This window comes from Ambystoma mexicanum, chromosome 1p (assembly GCF_040938575.1).
Source record: "Ambystoma mexicanum isolate Mex_15411 chromosome 1p, UKY_AmexF1_1, whole genome shotgun sequence".
NCBI classification, from domain to species: Eukaryota; Metazoa; Chordata; class Amphibia; order Caudata; family Ambystomatidae; genus Ambystoma; species Ambystoma mexicanum.
The window spans coordinates 716,549,624-716,569,547 of record NC_090921.1 but is presented as its reverse complement, the minus strand read 5'-3'; positions in this window follow the sequence as shown (position 1 = coordinate 716,569,547).

Genomic DNA, 19,924 nt, shown 5'->3' with positions numbered 1-19,924 from the left:
CCAAGGTGAATATGGGTTCATGCCATGAGGCAGAGGTATGGGATATAGAGGAAGAGGAGGATTCCAAAATAATCAAGGTGGGTTTCAGAACACACAGAATGAGAATCAGAGTACCCACGGAGGTTTTAATCAATGGGGACTTGTCAGACGAGCACCCCCAGTATGTTAGACGAGCACCCCCAGTATGTTGGACTTGTGGTATGACAGGGCACATTGCACGCGTATGTGGCAGCCAAGGGAAAGTACAAAATGGCCAATTTCCAGGAGGGGGACAGCTTATCCTCCACCAAATAGCACCCAAACTAGGGAAGGGTATGCCCAAGATCACACAGTGTATGAGACACAAGCACCGTGAGTGCAGCAGGTACAGCAACAAGAGCAAGTGCAAATGAATCCACCACCAGGACACTCACAACAAGCCCCCATGCAGACACAGCAGTATGCAAACACAGGACAAGTGTTGATACCCAGAATAGGAGTTGTCACTGTGGTAGGAGGAAATCCTTTCACAGGGACGGGGATGAGCCTGTACCCACAATAGGACAGCTCACAGGGTGACTTGATGTGTTCAGTACTATCTGCGACACTAGTCCCCCAAGAGGAACCAACAGTCGATTTGACAATGTGTGGCAAATCTTTTTATTCTCTAGTAGACACTTGAGTTACCAGTTCATGTATACGAGAGGGTAAATATCCAATGTCGGGAATTGCCATGAATGCTCAAGGGTTCTCTGAGTCAAGTTCCTTTTACTAATGAATTACCAGTCTCTATAGGAGAGTGTGACATGTCTGTTCCTTTGTTATATTCATGACAGACACCAGTTAACATATTGGGAAGAGATTTAATGACAAAACTTGACATGACAATGGGCCTCATTACGAGGTTGGAGGTAGCCTTGCCGGTTTTACCGGCAAGGCTACCTCCAAACTCGCATCTGGGTCCGGCACCCGTGAATGGGCAATTACCGAGCTATTCTGGCCCAGCCAGACCCGGTAATTGCCCGTTTGCGGGTGCCGGGCTTGGTACATCCCCATTCCCATAGGGCTCAATGGGAATGGGGAGGGTGGTAGCACTGGTACCATTAATAATTACCAGTGCTACCATCATGTTCTGCTCTCGGGTGCCAGTATGGCCACCAGGTCAGACCTGGTGGCTGCAAGGGCACCCGTGAGCAGAACTCTTAGTATGTGGTACGGTAGCAATGGTGCCGGTAGCGATACTAGTGCCTTTGCTGCCATACCGCCATACTTGTTATACAACGTGTTCACCAAGCCTCCATTCGATATTCTCGATTACCTATACTAATTACGCGGATGACACCCAGATACTCATTCCAATCACTGGTGTTTACACAACTGACTTAAAGGTGCTTAATGAGATTTATTCAGTCATCCAAGCCTGGATGGCACTTCATGGCTTATGTCTTAATGACGATAAGACTGAGTTACTTATCCTAGGCTCTCCTCTCAGACTCAATAAACTTGACTCTTCCTTCAAAGTCTTTGTTATAGACGGGATCCCCATTAAGGTCACAAACAACACCAAAACACTGGGATTCCACCTTGATTCCACTCTCTCGCTGACTAAACAAATCTACTTGGTAGTCTCTGCATCAGCCTATACGTGCAAACTTATTACAGCCTGCAGACCGTTCATCACTACCCCCAAATGCATCACCCTCGCAAGAACTCTAGTGATGTCTAAAATTGACTATTGTAATGCTCTGTATTTGGGGACCAGTAAAAAGAACATCAATAAGCTTCAAGTAACACAGAACAACGCTATTAGAGCAGCCCTCAATCTCCCCAGGAAAATGCACATCTCCGATACCAGAAGGAACCTCCTTTGGCTCCCAGTGTCACTCAGAATCTCACTCAAAACCCTCGCTCTTACACATAAGTGTCATGCCAAACAAGCACCAGAGTACATGGCAAATTGCCTCACAGCACATGCCACCACTAGACCACTAAGATCGGCACAAGCTCACTTACTGACTATTCCAAGATTCAAATTACAAAGTGCAGGAGGGTCGAGCTTTGCAGTTCTTGCATCTAAACTTTGGAATACACTCCCAAACCCGCTCAGAACTGAATCCCGTTTCTCTTCATTTAGGAATGGAGCCAAATGTTTGCTAACGGAGCAAGATATGCCCACATCCTTCGACCGCTTGTAAATATCATTTCACCTTATTGCCTCACTGATCAGACTTGTATAATGGAACTACATAGTAAATTATGTTTGTAGCTATTCCACTTTTATGCTAATATTCTGTACTGTACATTACAATTTTTGCAACTTTTGATTGTTAACTTGTAATTTAACCTGTAAATAGGTAAGGAAATGTTCCCAGATGCCCCTGGGCAAGGTGCGCTATACAAATAAACAAACAAACTATTTAAACGTGGGCAAATGTATACTGGCATTCACAGGGCAAGTGGCTCTGCGAGGTGTTCAAGTAGATCCAGAGGTTTTTCTATATGGAATGAGCATTCTACTGACATGGCTACCTGGCTTAGTGGGAACAATTGTGCGGATACCTGACAAGTTTTTGTTTAGACCATAAATACCTATGGATAAAGGGGGGGACAGACTATCCCTATGGAATTAGAAACAGCCATAATACGAAGGGAAATGGCAATGCTCGAAGGAGTAGATGCATGTAGACCATGGAGAACAGTTATAGCTTTTGAGGAAGGGTACATATTGACTGACATTACTGATGACAACATGTTTAGGGGAAACTGAACAGATGATGTAGTGGTGTTCTTCATGAGCATCACATACTGGATAAGAATGGAAAAGAGGGAAGTCCCATGGCGAATGGCGATAATGAGGCAGCGTCAAGCATATTTTTCAGGAAGACTTGGAGAAGGTGCCACAGCGTCCTTTGGACCACAGGCCCTTATGACATGGGTTTATGAAAGGGGGTAGGGGAAGTTAAAATAAAGTTGAAGCCAGGAGCATTTTTACTTCGAGCAAGACAGTACCCCATGTCTCGAGAGGCTGATGAAGGTATATTTCTGACTATTTCAGTACTGATGAAACAAGGAATTCTGTTGCCATCAAATCGTCATGTAACACTGTGGTGTATCCAATAAAAAAATCTAAAGGCGAGTCGTGGAGATTTATACAAGATATGAGACCAATTAACCAGATTGTAGATGCAGAGTTTTGTTTAGTTCCTAATCCAGCAGAAATACTGCCCAGTATCCCATTGGAAGCTCTATCGTTCACTGTGATCAATTTGAAAAATGTGTTATTTCTTGATCCCATTACACAAAGACTCACAAGACTTGACTTCCTTTAAGTTCTGCCAAACTTGACTGAAACATACTCGTTTTCCCCAGGGGTACTGTGAGTCCCCATTGATCTTAAGGAGAGTCCTACAGATGGATTTAGGCAATATTGATCTTAAGAGTGTGGTGATACAGAACATGGGTGACATTTTAATTTGTAGCACCACGGAAGATGAGTACAGACAAGATTCTATTCAGTTGATGACTATTCTAGCAGACAAGGAATATTAGGTAGACAAGAAGAAGTTACTGTACTGCCAAGAAGAGGTGTTATAGATAGGGCAGTTGATTTCACATAGGTGACATCTGAAAGAGCTGAGGTGATTATGAAACCCTCAAAGCCAAATACAGTGAAACAGTGTTTGGGGATATGCAACTATGTTAGAACCTGGGTGTTTGTTTACATTTCATATACAAGACCCCTTTTGTAAGCTTTAAAGAGAACATAAGTGGATAAGGTAAACAAGGAATGGACTGAAGAAATGGAGGAAGGGTTTGAGGAGCTGAAAAAAGCAATCTGTTCATCCCCTGTTTTGGGAATTCCCAACTATGCAAAGGAATCGTATCTGCTCTCACACACAAATGGGACAGTTAAGACAGCAGTGCTTACACTGAGAACTACATTGGGGTAAAAACCTTTAGCATTTTACAGTGGGATTTTAGACCCAGTTATGAGAGGACACTTCCCTTGCGAACAGTCATTGGCAGCTACCACGTTTGCAATTGAGAAGTCTACAAGTATTGTGATGGGCTGCTCTGTGACTCTCTTTGTGGAGCTTACTCTGTTTCCCATTTTAGAGAAACCCAAAGGTACATTGACATCCCAAAGAGCTTCAGTTTATGAAGTTATTGTTATTGTTATTTAATGATAAAGTAATGGTTTCAATTCAACGATTAAGATTGTAAGATGTAAAATAGTAAATCCTGCCACGTTTATAGCTGACCCAATAGCAGATGGCGATCACGTGCATGACTGTGCTAATAATGTTGAATTGTATGATGATGTGCCCAGAGTGAAGGAAAATGCTTTAGCAGGAAGGGAAATGCTCTATATTGATGGTTCGTCAAAAATGGATCAGACTAGTGGGGAAAGGCATTCAGGTACTGCAGTAGTGAGACACAGATTAAATGGAGAATTTGAAGTTGTAGCAAGTGCAAGACTACTGTCTCACTTTTCAGTGCAAGCAGCAGAATTGGTAGAGCTAATTCTCACGCACAAGAAACACAAATGGCAGGAAGTAACAGTGTACAGTGACTCCACCTATGTGACGTCAACCATTCATGCAGGGTTAGCACGCAAGAAAAGGAGGGGCTACCTCTGTGCAGATGGCACACCAGTGTAGCACACATACTTATTGGACAGGCTTATCAAGGCACTACAACTCCCATTGGCCACAGTGGTCATTAAATGCGCAGCTCACACTAAGCTAACAGATTTTATCTCTTGTGGGAATGAAGCTGCAGGCGAAGGAGCCAAAAGGGTAGCATATTCTCCAGATATTTCGAGTTTTGATACTGAGAACATTAAGGAGAAAGTAGTCACAACCATGTTAGTACAAGACAGGTTTAATAAATTGTTCATAATGCAATTAATGGATATTCAAGGGAGTGCACCACAGGAAGAGCAGGAATTATGGAAACTGAGGGGGTGTTCTTTATTCCCCATGAACAGCTGCATTACCCCATGCGTGTAACTAGGGAGAGCCTTGCTGTAACGATTGTGGAAGACTAGTTCATTCCAAATTTGTTGGAACATGTTGCACTATTGATAGCAAACTGCATTGTGTGTCAAGGGTTTACTGCTGGGTATACACTGAGAACAATTACAGGGTAATACCTCAACCAAATGGTCCATTTCGGCATTTAAATATCGACCATGTTGATATGCTGCAGATGTGTAATGGATATAGGTATCTATTAGTGGTGTTTGTCCTTTTATAGGTGGATCAAGGAGGGTCCTGTACCCACCCAGTGCCACTTGTGCAGCAAGGTTTTTAGTGTTCAAGGTCTTCCAAGATAGGGTGTGTGTGAAGTGCTGAGATCTGACAATGGCACGTATTTTGTTTATGAGCTATTTGAACAAATAGGGGTTCTATTGAACATTAAACACAAGTTTTCTTCTGCTTATCACCCGTAAATTAACGGGATATGTGAGAGACTCTATGGCATCCTTAAAGAAAGGATTGCCAAGATTAAATTGACTTTGAAGAAGGGATGGTGATCATGTGCATGACTGTGCTAATTAAGTTTAATTTTATGATGAGATACCCAGATTGAAGGAAAATGCTTCAGCAGGAGGGGAAATTCTCTTTATTGATGGTTCGTCAAAAATGGATCAGAGTATTGGGGAAAAGCATTCAGGTGCTGCAGTCCCACGAGGTCAGCATGTCAGAGGCATCCAGCAGAGCAGTGGTACGGGCGGGAGAAAGAATCCCAGTGGCCAGAGCTTAGCGGGTGCTTGGGTGAGCTGAGGCCGGAACAGAACAGCAGGACGCCAAGTCAACTGTCTCCAGGATCAAACCCCTAAGCAGCGTGGTAATGAACACCAGATGAATAGATACCTTCTTGTGGAATTCTGGCCCAGAAATGAAACAGATGTGAACCGAACACATGAGCCTTGACCAAGAAGTATAAAGAATACAAGAAGACTGAATGGTCACTACATAACAGGCTGTTGCTATACAAAAATTAACCCCTGAAGAATTTCCTGAAATTATGAGAACTGATAAAGGAAAGAAACATGTTGGGTAGTGTGGATTGTAGAATGAAAGGATGTATGAATGACATAAGTGTGAATGAGTAGAGCACGATTTTTATGGGGAAGTTAGAGTACCCAGTGAAGAAAGGAGAAGATATAAAAAGTAAATGAAAAACTGAAAAATGTGTCTTCTACTGATGAACTATCTAATAACAGAGATATGTATTAGAAAATAGAATGTTATGTAGAAGTTGTCTGTGGTCAATGATACCAAAAATAGTGGCAAATGTGTAATAATTGAACTTAGACAAAAGTGCAAGATGCTGTCTTTGTTGAGATAATTGTGAATGTATTTTTAGTGGTGTTTTTACTGAGAGTAAATAAATTGATATTTTTGATAAAAAAAACTGTTTGGAATAAGTATGTTGTAATTTAATGAGTTAAACAACATGCAGGACTGAGTTAGAAGAAGGTACTGGAGAAGCAAGGGACCCTTTAAGCATTAGTGTGGTATGTTTAGTGGTTTTGACGTTTTGAGGGTTGTCTTAAAGAGGTCCAGATAAATATTCCCTCTAGTCTCTTAAAGTTTTTTCAAGCTGCAGTAGTGAGACACAGATTGAATGGAGGATTTCAAGTTGTAGCAAGTGCAGGACTACTGTCTCACTTTTCAGTGCAAGCAGCGGAATTGGTAGCTCTCATTCTGGCGCTCGAAATACACAAAGGGCAGGATGTAACGGTGTACAGTGACTCCGCCTATGTGACGTCAACCATACAAGCAGGGTTAGCATGCTAGAAAAGGAGGTGCTAACTCCATGCGGATGGCACTCCAGTGCAGCACGCATATTTATTGGACAGGCTTATTAAGGCACTATAACTCCCAGTGGCCATAGTAGTCATTAAATGCGCAGCTCACACTAAGCAAACAGATTTTATCTCTCGCGGGATCGAAGCCACAGGCGAAGAAGCCAGAAGGGTAGCATATTCTCCAGATATTTCAAGTTTTGATACTGAGAACAGTAAGGAGAACGTAGTCACAACCATGTTAGTACAAGAAGTCTTCACTAAATTGTCAATAACCCAATTAATGCAGATTCAAGTGAGTGTACCACAGGAAGAGCAGGAATTATGGAAACTGATGGGGTGTTCTTTATTCCCCATAAACAGCTGCATTACCCCGCACATGTAAGTAGGGAGAGGCTTGCTGTTACGATTGTGGAAGACAGGTTCATTCCGAATTCGTTGGAACACGTTGCACTATTTATAGCAAACTGCATTGTGTGTCAAGGGTTTACTGCTGGGCATACACTGAGAGTAATTAGATGGGTAAAACATTGACCGAATGGTCAATTTCAGTATTTACAGCATTTACATATCGAGCATATCGACCATGTTGATATGCTGCAGGTGTGTAATGGATACAGGTATTAGTGGTGTGTCCTTTTTCTAGGTGGATCGAGGCAGGTCCCTATACCCACACATTGCCACTTGCACAGTAAGGTTTTTTGTGTGCAAGGTCTTCTGAGATGGGGTATGTGTTTCAAGTGCTGAGATCTGACAATGGGACACGTTTTGTTTATGAGCTATTCCAACAAATAGGGCTTCTATTGAACATTAAACACAAGTTTTCTTCTCCTTATCACTGGCAAGTTAACGGGATATGTGAGAGACTCAACTTCTCCTTAAAGAAAGGATTGTCAAGATTAAATTGGCGTTGAAGAAGGGATGGCTATACTGTCTACCCTTACCTTTATATGCCCTTCAGAATCAGCATGGCTCCCACCATCACCTCACCCCTCATGAACCAGTGACAGGGCAGCAAATGAGAACACCTCTTACTCCTCCTCCATCTAGAAGTAGAAGTGATGCCCAGAGTGTAGTTAAAACGTTAGGTGATGAATTGCATGACTATTTGACATGTATGACCTCTAGCATCTCTCTCATTTCAGATCAACTCAAGCACCAGGGGAGTATGTCTCAGAACACAGATTAAGACAATTCAACAACAAGCACAACTGAACTTCTATCGGCACCAAAGTTATATGTTGCTGATTCTGTCTTGATTAAAAACTTCACTAGGAAGTGGCATGAACCACGTTTTAATGGCTCCTTTGTATTGATAATACAACCCCTTCAGCTGCCTAAGGAAGACGAGCTTGGCTTCACTTGGCGACATGAAAGTCTATAAAGGTGAGACCCGCCCTCCCACCATTGCCGATTGAGGAAGCAAGACAAGAAGATGAATTTTAGCATATGCAGACTCGATCGATGGTGAAGAAGAAAGATGATAAAGCAAAGAATTGTGAATGATGCAGATTTAGTTTGGTCTACAACTCAGGTGATACTCCTTAAAGATATTTTAGCAGGCGTACAGAGACTTGCAACAAATTTTAGTAGGTGAAAAATGAACTCTGGAAACACATTGAAGCATCAAAATGATGCCTAAATGTCAGTTCTTGATCAGAAATTCGAAACAAGATCAGTATCCAGATTCATTTCATGGTACATACTACATATAAACAAACAAACTATTTAAACGTGGGCAAATGTATACTGGCATTCACAGGGCAAGTGGCTCTGCGAGGTGTTCAAGTAGATCCAGAGGTTTTTCTATATGGAATGAGCATTCTACTGACATGGCTACCTGGTTTAGTGGGAACAATTGTGCGGATACCTGACAAGTTTTTGTTTAGACCATAAATACCTATGGATAAAGGGGGGGGACAGACTATCCCTATGGAATTAGAAACAGCCATAATACGAAGGGAAATGGCAATGCTCGAAGGAGTAGATGCATGTAGACCATGGAGAACAGTTATAGCTTTTGAGGAAGGGTACATATTGACTGACATTACTGATGACAACATGTTTAGGGGAAACTGAACAGATGATGTAGTGGTGTTCTTCATGAGCATCACATACTGGATAAGAATGGAAAAGAGGGAAGTCCCATGGCGAATGGCGATAATGAGGCAGCGTCAAGCATATTTTTCAGGAAGACTTGGAGAAGGTGCCACAGCGTCCTTTGGACCACAGGCCCTTATGACATGGGTTTATGAAAGGGGGTAGGGGAAGTTAAAATAAAGTTGAAGCCAGGAGCATTTTTACTTCGAGCAAGACAGTACCCCATGTCTCTAAGAAGTTAACCCTATGGTACTCACCGGCAGTGATGTGCATAGGCTTGTGCTTGCTGTTTTTGTATTTATACTTCAAGCTTATCCTTTTCTTGTCAGAAGAGACGTTGATATTCACACTTTTTTACAGGATCCTAAAAATGGCACTGTGATTAGAAAGCTGCTCATTGGGAGGATAGCTCAGGGGCAACTTGCTCACCTTGGAAGCAAGATGACACGGAGCACAACAGGTTCGATCTCCTGGTCCCCGCTTTGAAACCTCTGGGTATTAAGAGAGTTATACATTACCTATCATATCATTATTCAACAGATATTGCAATTACAGGTGTAAGAAATTTGACAAATTGAATTAAATGATAATAAATGTGGAAGCTAACACTGTTCTAGAGAATGAACAGATACCAAAAAAGGTGGTTGCCTGTGTTTTGGTGTATAATGTATGCCTGCACGATTACACTCTTTTTCTTTCTATTTCTCCTCTTTCGCAGTCTTTATCATACTAGTTCTCCCATTGAGGTAGAGATAACTATGGTTCCCCTCACTCACTACGAGAACTGCTTTTCAGAACATGATGCCAGATGCCTCGTTCATCTTGCAGCATGTATGACCAGAGGCCAATTCCAGGGAAGTTGGGCTACTTTGCGATTGAGATCGAAATGGTCTTTTCCATTTCAGGATGATTATATCAAGACTTCACAGATGGCACAGATGGAAAAGCAACCTGGATGGGAGAGCAAGATGCTGTGTATCCTGCAGAAGGACAGAAAGCGGTGGCTGTGAAAGACATGAAGAGAATGGAATGTCCTGATATAACAGAGATAGCTGGATCATCTGGATGTTTGGAACAAACTCAAGTCTTAGTCTATGGACAAGTGAAGTCCAAGAAGGGATGGGAACGAGGGCTGATGTCCTGTGCAGCTCATCTACTGAATTCAGAATATGTACAAGAGGTACAAAGAGTAAACAATGGGTGTTTGAAGTTATGGGCTAAGCATGCCAAACTGTTCACATGGGTAAAAGATGAATCAGGTACAATGTTTGTGATTCCATTGGCGAAAGCAACATTTTGCTTTCAAAGAGAAGGAAGAAATCTTGTGGGAGATAGTAAAGGCAGAAAAACTACAGTTGGCATTTCCAGTATGGGAGCAGGGACAACCATCTTGATGGATCAGTATTGGGCTAGTGGGCATAGGGCCTACATGAAGCTACCCAAGAATTAGTGAGGAACGTGTTCCTTGTTGCTCATCCATGTTCCAGCATTAGTGATTCCTCAGAGCGACCTGAACATTGGAGAGTTTCCAAAAGTAGATGCCCATTTGAGAAAGAGAAGAGCGCTTGAAGTTCTCAATTGAACCAGAAGAGAGAACTACTTCTCAGCCAAGTCAATAGAAGCCTGTGAATCCATTCTGTATGAACAAAGGTTGTTCAGCAAGACTGTGTCAATATTCACAACTATCTTCATGTCTGGGATCCAAACGATGGCCAATGCCAACGGGTGAAAATTACCAGATCGGAGCTTCTACAAGCAATCAACACCACCATTAATGGATCCAATGCTATCAAGGAAGAGCTGAGAGCCATACGACAGATGACCCTACAGAACACATATGGCCTTGACATGATCGCAGCGATGGACGGAGGAGTTTGCGTCAAAATTGGGCCATCATGTTGCACATTCACACCTTCTCATGATGAAGAGAATGGGACCTTGACAAAGGCCATAACACTGTTGACGAACCTGCATAAGCAGATAGAAGACGAGACAGATGACATTGCAGATGACAGTTAGATTGTGTCCTTATTCTCATGGATTCTGCAGTGGATGGCAACATCTTCAAGTTTCTTGAAGCAGTATTAGTGATGGTGATGTTTCGATTCTGTGTGATCAGGATAGTGATTGCCCAAAGCAAGAAGACAGCAAAGAAAGCAGTAGGAATGAAGATCACGATCAATGTCGAATCAGGGTTTGGACCTAAGGAATTGACAGATGAAGATGTCTGAAAATACATAGAGGCCAGCATCATAGCACCTGAGGGAACAAAGTTCCTTTATCCGAAGAATCACAAGAAGTACGTGGGACGATGTGTTGACTGTAACCCGAATAGACAATGCAATTACATGACCTGGAATGCGGATGAACATGTCAAATCAGCCGGCACCCTGAAGGGGGTGATGAAGATTTGGAATCCAAAGAAACACTTCTTCAAGAGAAAATATCAAGATGTGGAAACCGGTGAAGAGGTGGTCAATGACTCGACCAGAGGGGGAAATGTAGAGGAGCAGTTACATGCCTCTGCAGGAAATACCACCCGCCTACCTTCTGTATGTTGGGAGCCTGAGATTGTGCCATGCTTGACACCAGCAGTTGTGACCATACCACAGAGAATATTTGAAAGAAGGTACCCTCTGAGAAAACCTTATGAAATGTATTCCTGAAGAGACGATAATCTGAGGGAGGAACTCGCTGAAGGAATATGAAAAACAAGAAAAAGAGGAGCTGGTGATGTCACGAGAGACGAACGTGACACACTGACAATACTGGCTGAAGAGAATACATGGATCTTATAGAAACTGATGACGAAGAAAAGAATCGAGTAAACTTTCATATGTGAAGAGAAGATTGCACGTGTGTGTGACGCACTGAAGAAAATGCAAGCCATTCAATAACTGTACAGATGCTCTAATGCAAGTAGACAAAACAACCTTAGAAGTTGGCTATATGTAGTGAATAGACTGCAGGCAGAGCTGCCGTTGTATAGAAGTTGGACATCTGTGTCATGAATTTAGTAAGCCCGAACCCATGGAGAAGAAAAGCCGAGAACTGTCTTGCATTAAGAATTAGCTGAGATCGTGGATACAAATGGTGAAGCTGTTTAGCCTGATATAAAAGTCAAAGCAACCAAGTCCGTTATCTATTCTTGAAGGCAGTGTACATGAGAAGCTGAATCATCCCTTGTTAAGGTGCAAAGAAAGAACACCAACCGTGTCAAGTTTTATTAATTTAAGACATTTAAATGCTATGAAATGGTCCTAATCGTGGTCTCCTGTCAAGTGAGCCAAGGATGGAAATAGAGTTGAGCTTGGAGTTCTAGAACAGCAGTAGTGCGTGCTTGCACTCCCTTATATTCTCACAGACAAGAATACTTTGCAAGGCCAAGTTCAAACACAATCTTCATGGCATAAGGCATGGGGGATGAGAGACGATGGGCAAATTGGGTGGGGCGGTAAAGTCAAGTCCACCTCTTGGCACCTTGGTATGAGCTTATGTGTTGCTAAGTGAACCGAATGTTCCAGACATGGCACGAGCGTGCCAACCAATTGTAGAGTGTCATGTAATGAAGGGCCTTATAATTTGAGAGCCATGATATACTGTTTACTTAATAGTGTTGAAAATGATATGTTTAGAGGTAGGCCTAAACTGTCCACCTGACAGTAGATACCCAGTCATAGGCTCACCCTGTATAGAAAGTATACTTATATGTTCCCCTTGAGCCTATCACACGCCTACGTAGGTTTTTCTCATTTGCCACGTAATGTGACATCACGTATGACATATTTTTAGTATATAAATGTATTTTTGTGTGAAATGTACGAGAGCTGGAGCGAACGTCCGTTGATGTCCATGGTAACTTCCTGTTTTAGATAAGTGTTAATAAAACAGCAAAACTTTGCCATCTTTCTGAGTTGGTTCGGTTATTTGGTGAGTGTTAGAGTTTTTTTGCATCCCATCCATTGCATGAGCGCTACCCAAAGTGCACTAAGCTCAAGGACATTTGTGTAAGCCTAGGATTAGATGACATTCTGCGCTCACCCTAACATTGAGAATGACCCTATCAATGAGCTGGGGAGGAGGAACTTCAGTTGAGGACATCCAATCATTTTAAATGAAAGGCATTTCCCAAAAAGAGAGTTTCCTTGGTGTTCTATGACCGATAGAGACTGCACTTTGAGTTTGGCAGAGTCACAAAAAGATGGACAGGGCTTATTAGAAACTGGAAGACCAGCATACACCTGGGAGAGTGAGGAACTCTAATGCCAGCATACTCTAGCAGACCGGCATATTACAGCAGTCGAGTGGGTAGGGGATTTTCAGGGGTGAAATGCCAAAGTACTCCAGTGTGAGTGAGGTACTGAAATGCTGCCATACACCAAGCTAGTGAGAAGCTGCAATGGCACTGAAACATCTTAATGGATGGGCACACAGGGCCTGGGTTGAGGGCACCAACAGGCTGACCAATGAAAAGATGACAGTGCACATATTTTGCAAAACACAAATAACCCATGCCATGATATTGTGAAATGAGCTGAGCATGCTTTCTGGTTGTTGTTGACAACTAAGTTCCAATCTGATAAATTATTGCTTTAATGTGTCCTTTGGTCACTGAAGTACATATAGGTTGTATGTGTTCACTAAAACACAGTGTGTGGTCTTTTCACCTTTCTGAGTGAACATTTTGATCAAGTGCAAGATCCAAAATTGAAATCCATATTGAAACGTTTGAGTGGCATGATGGTTAGGAAGATAGTTAGTGTGCTACGTTCTTGTTGCAGATCATGGTAGCAAATACTAGCAAGGTCAACGGATCCTTTCCTGTTTCTGGGGTTGATAAACTTGAGTATATAAACGTTGGTGAGAATAATACCCACTATGCTATAAAACAATGCACCTGCCCCAGAAAGCGCTAGATTCAAAGATGAACACAGCATCAGAATGGTGCTTACCTAATGCTTAATACCTAACTTCGGTGCCTGCTGCAGTTCTTCAATGGAAAGGGTTGCACTGAGCTCCTGGACTGACAGGAAACTTCCTTGCACCCGCAGCTCCTGGCCATCGTCTACTGGATCCAACAGCGGGAAAACCTACCTACAGCGACTCTCTGTCTTCCCCTTCCTCCATTTGACCCGCCAAGTCCTTTGGGAAAATCAGAGTAAGCGCTGTGAGTAGTCTCAATACTTTGGTGCCCAGATCTCCTCCATTATAAAGTTTGTGAAGAACTTTGATGTATATTCCATTCCATTGCTTTTAAAACGTGTGTTGCAAAAGCTGCTCTAGAAGCTAGGAAAGGCATTTTACTTAACTGTAAATCCCTTTTGAATGATTTCTGGAAAAAACCTCACACCCACAGGACCATTTCCTAACTTGGCCCCATTGTCTAAAGGTACTTTGTGAGCTCTTTGGGCAGAAGGCCCCGTTCAATTTAGGGGAGTACTCATAAAGTTAGAGCTTCTATTCCTGTGCACTGGTTACACAGTTGCCTAGCTACTTGCATTCCCTTTCCTTTCAGGTGTAAAGATGAATTGCATGCATTGTGTTAAGCAGCCGTAAGTGTAAACATGTTTTATGCTTAGAGTGTGGTGTCATACTATTGCCTGCTTGATTCATTTTTATTGTGTTGCTGGGCCTCCAAGTATTTTTGTTCTTACTAAGTATAATCATTGTGTATTTCACTGTGTGGACCCCTGACCCCACCCACCCCTCCTGAGAATTAGCCTGTATCACTCTTCCACAGTTACCTTAATTGGATTTGGCTAAACTCCCAGAGTCCCCTGTTAACTATAACTTGGATGGCCTCCTAAAATCTGTCCACCATGCCAGATTTTAGAAATCCATTTCAACACCTACCTGCCTGGAGGAAGTCAGTGGTCCAGATACGTCCCCTGGAGGTGGAATTCGACACACCTGATGTCAATGCTCATGTGGCCAATTTCACCAGGCCACCTAGGAGGACGCAGACCCTAGTGGTCCCCCAGCCAGGTGACTGCCCCAGCATTTAGTGGCCCTCAAGGTCCTCTCTCCCCATGGCCTTCCACCCGCATGAAAGCTGCTCAGATGCAGCCTCCCTCCCTGATTGCTGCCTTCTGCCTGCCTCCTCTCTACATAGTTTGGGTGATTCCTTAGGTCAGCTGACCTAGGAAGCAGGACACACATGCCTTTTAACCCCACAGCATGCTGGCTCTCCAGGCAATGCTGCCCTGAGGGACAGAGGCAAAGGGCGCCTTGCTTCGGGCACTAAGCATCCCTGTTACCCTGGCGCTCCAGCCATGACAGACTTCACACTCAACCTCTGCATCTACTTCCAGTTGAGAGACGTCTCTAATTCTTACCACTGCCGTACTTCACAACACTGTTGTTGATTGCCACATATGTCTCCTAATGTAGGGTTGTTACATTAGGAGACATATACACTATATATAGTCATTCTATATTCTACCATGACTCTAGTGAGCAGAGAATATTTGCACTAGGGGTGTCACGGTATTAGTTTTATGACGGTACGATAACCTTCTTGCCAAATGACGGTATATCATGGTTATCGCGGTATAGCAGGTGGAGTTAACCAATCTTAACAAATATTTTCTAAAAGGTCATAAATTGTCGGATTTATCATCACAAACAAAACCATGCACCCAGGGCCAGACTTGGGCTTTTCAACATACTTTCCACTGAAATGCCATCCCTTGCTTCCACCAAACACAAACACACATGTGGAGAGGAGGAGGGGGAGCCCTGCTGTGACTGGCAAAGCAAATTGAATAGCTTTTCTTAAGTGGTCATTTAGGCTTTTAGCTCCCCAACTGGCTACTGGTGAAGATGAACATGTTGCCATCTTTATAACCTGCATGCCACAGATCAATGAAGGCAGATGGTAGTATACGCATGTGCGTATACACACACGCACGCTCTCTTTACGTTACAGCCTTTAGTTTACTTGCTGGCCAAAAGGTGTTCAGTAATCACGGACATGTTACCCTTAGGTGTGGCAGCAGGGAATACCTACAGAGATGAGTGAATTTCGCAGTGTGACTTATTATAGGTAAATTCAATGATAGAACCAGGGAAATCCCCGCATTGTCATATGTTTAGCACATATTATCCATTATAAATATATAAACCCCAAAGCCGCCAACCCAAAGTAAACCCTTTTCCTTCTTGGCACTGTATTTATTCTTCCTATTGCTGGCACGTGTGGTTTATGGAATGGCATTAAAAACTGCTCCAACTGAAACTACTTGGCAGATGGCACATCCAACAGTGCAAGACCAAGACTGCGCAGCACTTGCTCACTGCAGCCTTTCCAAATCAGATTGAAAAGCACACTTAACGGTATAAACGGTATACCGGTATAAACAATGTGACGGTTATTATTGTTCAATTGAGTGGTTCACGGTATCTTTAACGGTATACCGTTATACCGTTACATCCCTAATTTGCACTCAATGGCTCAACCGGGACACTCCAGCCTGGGCGAAAAGCAGGGTATGGGGGAGGTTATCAGGGACAACTCTCATTCACAGCTCGCCCCTTCTCCCATGGGAGGCCTCATCCAGGCATCAAAACCAATCGACAGCAACAACCAGTTAAGACACAACGTCCTAACTCTCATTATCAGTGGTTGTATGCATCAAGGCGACCATTAAGGTACGTATACTGCATTCTTTAAAGTTGATTGTCATAACGCAACCAGGGTATCAACACTATATGATTGCAAAATGCTGCCAGACATGAACCAAGTGACTGAAGAATGCATCAATTGTTCCTAGGTACCGGTGCAAAGTAGCCATCACTTATCTCCAGGCCTTTGTGGACTGCAGAATGCAGCAACTCTCAAATCTAGGTGAATGTGAAGGATAGCCAATGTATTGATTCTAGTTACCCATATAAAGTAGCTATCACTTCATTCGAGATACTGAAGAATGCAGCCACCATGTTACTTCCGGGTGAACTCAGAATCCAGCCATGGCACTGAACTAAGTGAATGCAGAATAGTCCTCTATGGAATCTAAGCTAATGATATCAACTAATATGGATACTGAACCTAGGTGAAGTGAAGAATGTTATCTAAGCTTGGAATCTCAAAGAATATAGCATATCGACAGTTATTGAATCTAGAAAAACATTCATGGTAATCTTTACACTGATCGTAAGAGCATACAGAATATAGCCCTACATTATAGCTAGTTGATTTAGAGTTTAACCACCATAGTTATTCTGGGTCACTGCTTCGAATGTAGACCATGCATTTAACCTCTTTCTCTCCATGCATAGGGAACCTAGCCAAGGGCACGGCCGCAAACCTGCACGCATCTGCCATCATACACCACTTGAAGACACTTCGCACAAACCTCTGCCATAAGAATGCAGCCACCATACACAACAAAAATGTGATATGTGGATACATAAATGACCTCTAATCCGCTCTCACTTACCCCCTCTAGACCACTTCACCACCCACCCACATGCCATATCGCCATGGGTGACTAGCAGGGACTTGACCACCCCTCATATCTTAAGCACTGGCCAATATGCACACACGCGTACTAGCACCTCCTCAAATTTCTTCCCATACCCGCTGGAGGGAGTTCACCCTACGGCACGTTGTGACCATACTAATGGTGAAAGGCGCTATACAAATGATGCACTACTATTACTTCTATAACAACTGAGCAATAAGGACCAACAGGGTAGTATATTTACCACCCACAAGGAAAAGCACAATGTCTTAGGAGAGGTGGTTAGGTAGGTAAACTGGGGACAGTGGAACTGAAGTATTGAAGCTCATGTCCTGACTTTTCTACTGGACAACATTGCAATTCTGTGCAGACCATCTATCTCACTGTATAGTATAGTGTTGCCTTTAGTGAAAGAGGTTGCCGTTGCCCATGTTGCTGACATTGTTTAGCTCATTGCCTGTTCTTTCTCTTCATTAGGTATTTTGAGTGGAAAGTGTCTTGGACAGGAGAGAGCTGACCAAATGTCACAGGCCTTTGGCAAACTATTTTTAGGTCTGCTAATTTGACCAGAAAAAAACGGTTTCTTTTTTTGTACAATTTCAAATGTTCTTCTGCACATCATGACTAGGAATGTGCAAACCTGTGCCAAGCAATGACTGGAAGCAGGTGTAGTTTCTTTGGTTGGGTATATCTTAAACTTAACAGTACAATGATAAAAAAATAGATTTTTTTTTACTCACCTCAGTTAGGATTCTGATACTTGTAGACTTGTATTTATGCTGTAGAAAGTAAAGCTGCACTCATGTTTTTTTGTACAATGCCACTTCACTGATTGTTAGTTTTAGGCAGGGTTGTACTGGGACATTGAATTGTGTCGGGTACCAGCGAAAAAGTGGCCCACAATTGCAAATGGAAATTCATTCCTTTTGTGACACTGTTTGAATAGTACCAAAGGGGGAGTTTACTGATAAAATGTGATGCAAATTACAATATTTATTCAGCAACACTGGTCAAAACTATTAGCCGCATATTGAAGTAACTCATCAAACTGGCCCACTTTGGCCAAAAAAGTGGCCCACCTTGACCCCGAAGAACTGTCCCACACAAGCATTTTGAGTTTTTGCTTCGGCCATGGGACTATTGCCTGGTCTTAGGCTACAATGTGTGAAGCCAAAACTACTGGCATGGGAGTACAAGAAGTGTGGAAATTGGACGTGAGAGGGGCACACACCCTGGATGTGTTGTTTGGCTTTACCCCACCAATTTAGAACACGTTGCCATGCTAATCCCTTTGGCAATACACGCCATGGCCTCTGTTCATGGCCATGCCAAGGATACAACGCTGTTCACTGATACTCTGGATGAAAAGGTGAATAAAGTATTCAAGAAGGACAAACCGGGGTATACACGTAAATTGCTGGTGTTCAAAAAGTTGTAGAAGTGAGAAGAGCCTTTTAAGTTCTGATTCCAGGATGGACAAATGAACAAGGCAAGACAGACATCAACACATTTCCTGCTATCCCAACAGCAGCAGAGGTTCTGACAGTTAATTCCTGTTTGGAGACTGCCTGTTACTTGGCACTAGTGCATGGATGTAGCTGCCATGGATCTGCGTGAAATGACCGAATGCAAAAGGGCGACCTTTTTTTTTTATTTTTTTCATTTTTCTGCAAATCTTAATGTGGGGGAAGATCCCCCACAGCCCCCCCCCCCATCTTACCCCTATACATTTTTATTAACTTTACCCCCCACATATATATCTGCAGAAAAATGGGGGTGGGACTTCTGGGGGTCAGACGTTTTGCCCTCGGTCATTTTGTCCTATTCCAGCTGCCACCGGGTATTGAGGCCCCTCAAACTACAGTACAAAATAGCTCCCCTTCCAAAGAGCAAAGTCAAGATTTTGAGGTCACTTATTGGGCATGGGGAAGTTAAGAGAATAAGGAGGGACATCTACTAAGCCAAAAGAGATGGAAGGGGAAGGAGTATATTCTATTTTGTTCTTGGTACTGAAGCCATCATGGAAATATTCTCTAGCACTGGATCTGAAGAAATTGAGACAGTTTATCAGGTACACCGTTTTAAGATGGACATTGTATAGAAATGTGTATAGCTGATCAGGAAGTGGGAATACATGGGGTTGCCTGATCTACCAGTTGCGTATTACCACCTACCCATTCAAAGGCCCATCAGAAACGTTTGACCAGTTACCAGCTTCAGTTTAGCACCTTGGGAGTTCACTAAGGTCTTGAGACCAGTGGTATCAGCCGTGCACCTGCAGGGTGTGCAGGATGCATGGCCTATATATGTGATGGGATTGTCAAGGCAGCCCCTGGGAACCAGCTGAGGGGGCATGGTCCGAAGGTGGCAAGCTTCTAAATTCTTTGGGACGTCAGATCATCTGGGAGAAGTCGCAGCTGGAGCCCACTCAGGGCTTTCAATGATAGGGGAATGAGGCTAAATACATTGCTGAGTGGCGTCTTCAAGTTAGATGTGGCCTCGGCAAGGCATCTTTTACAGGTTCAGGGGCACATAGTGGCTTAATTTTTGCTGTCACGTAGCTAAG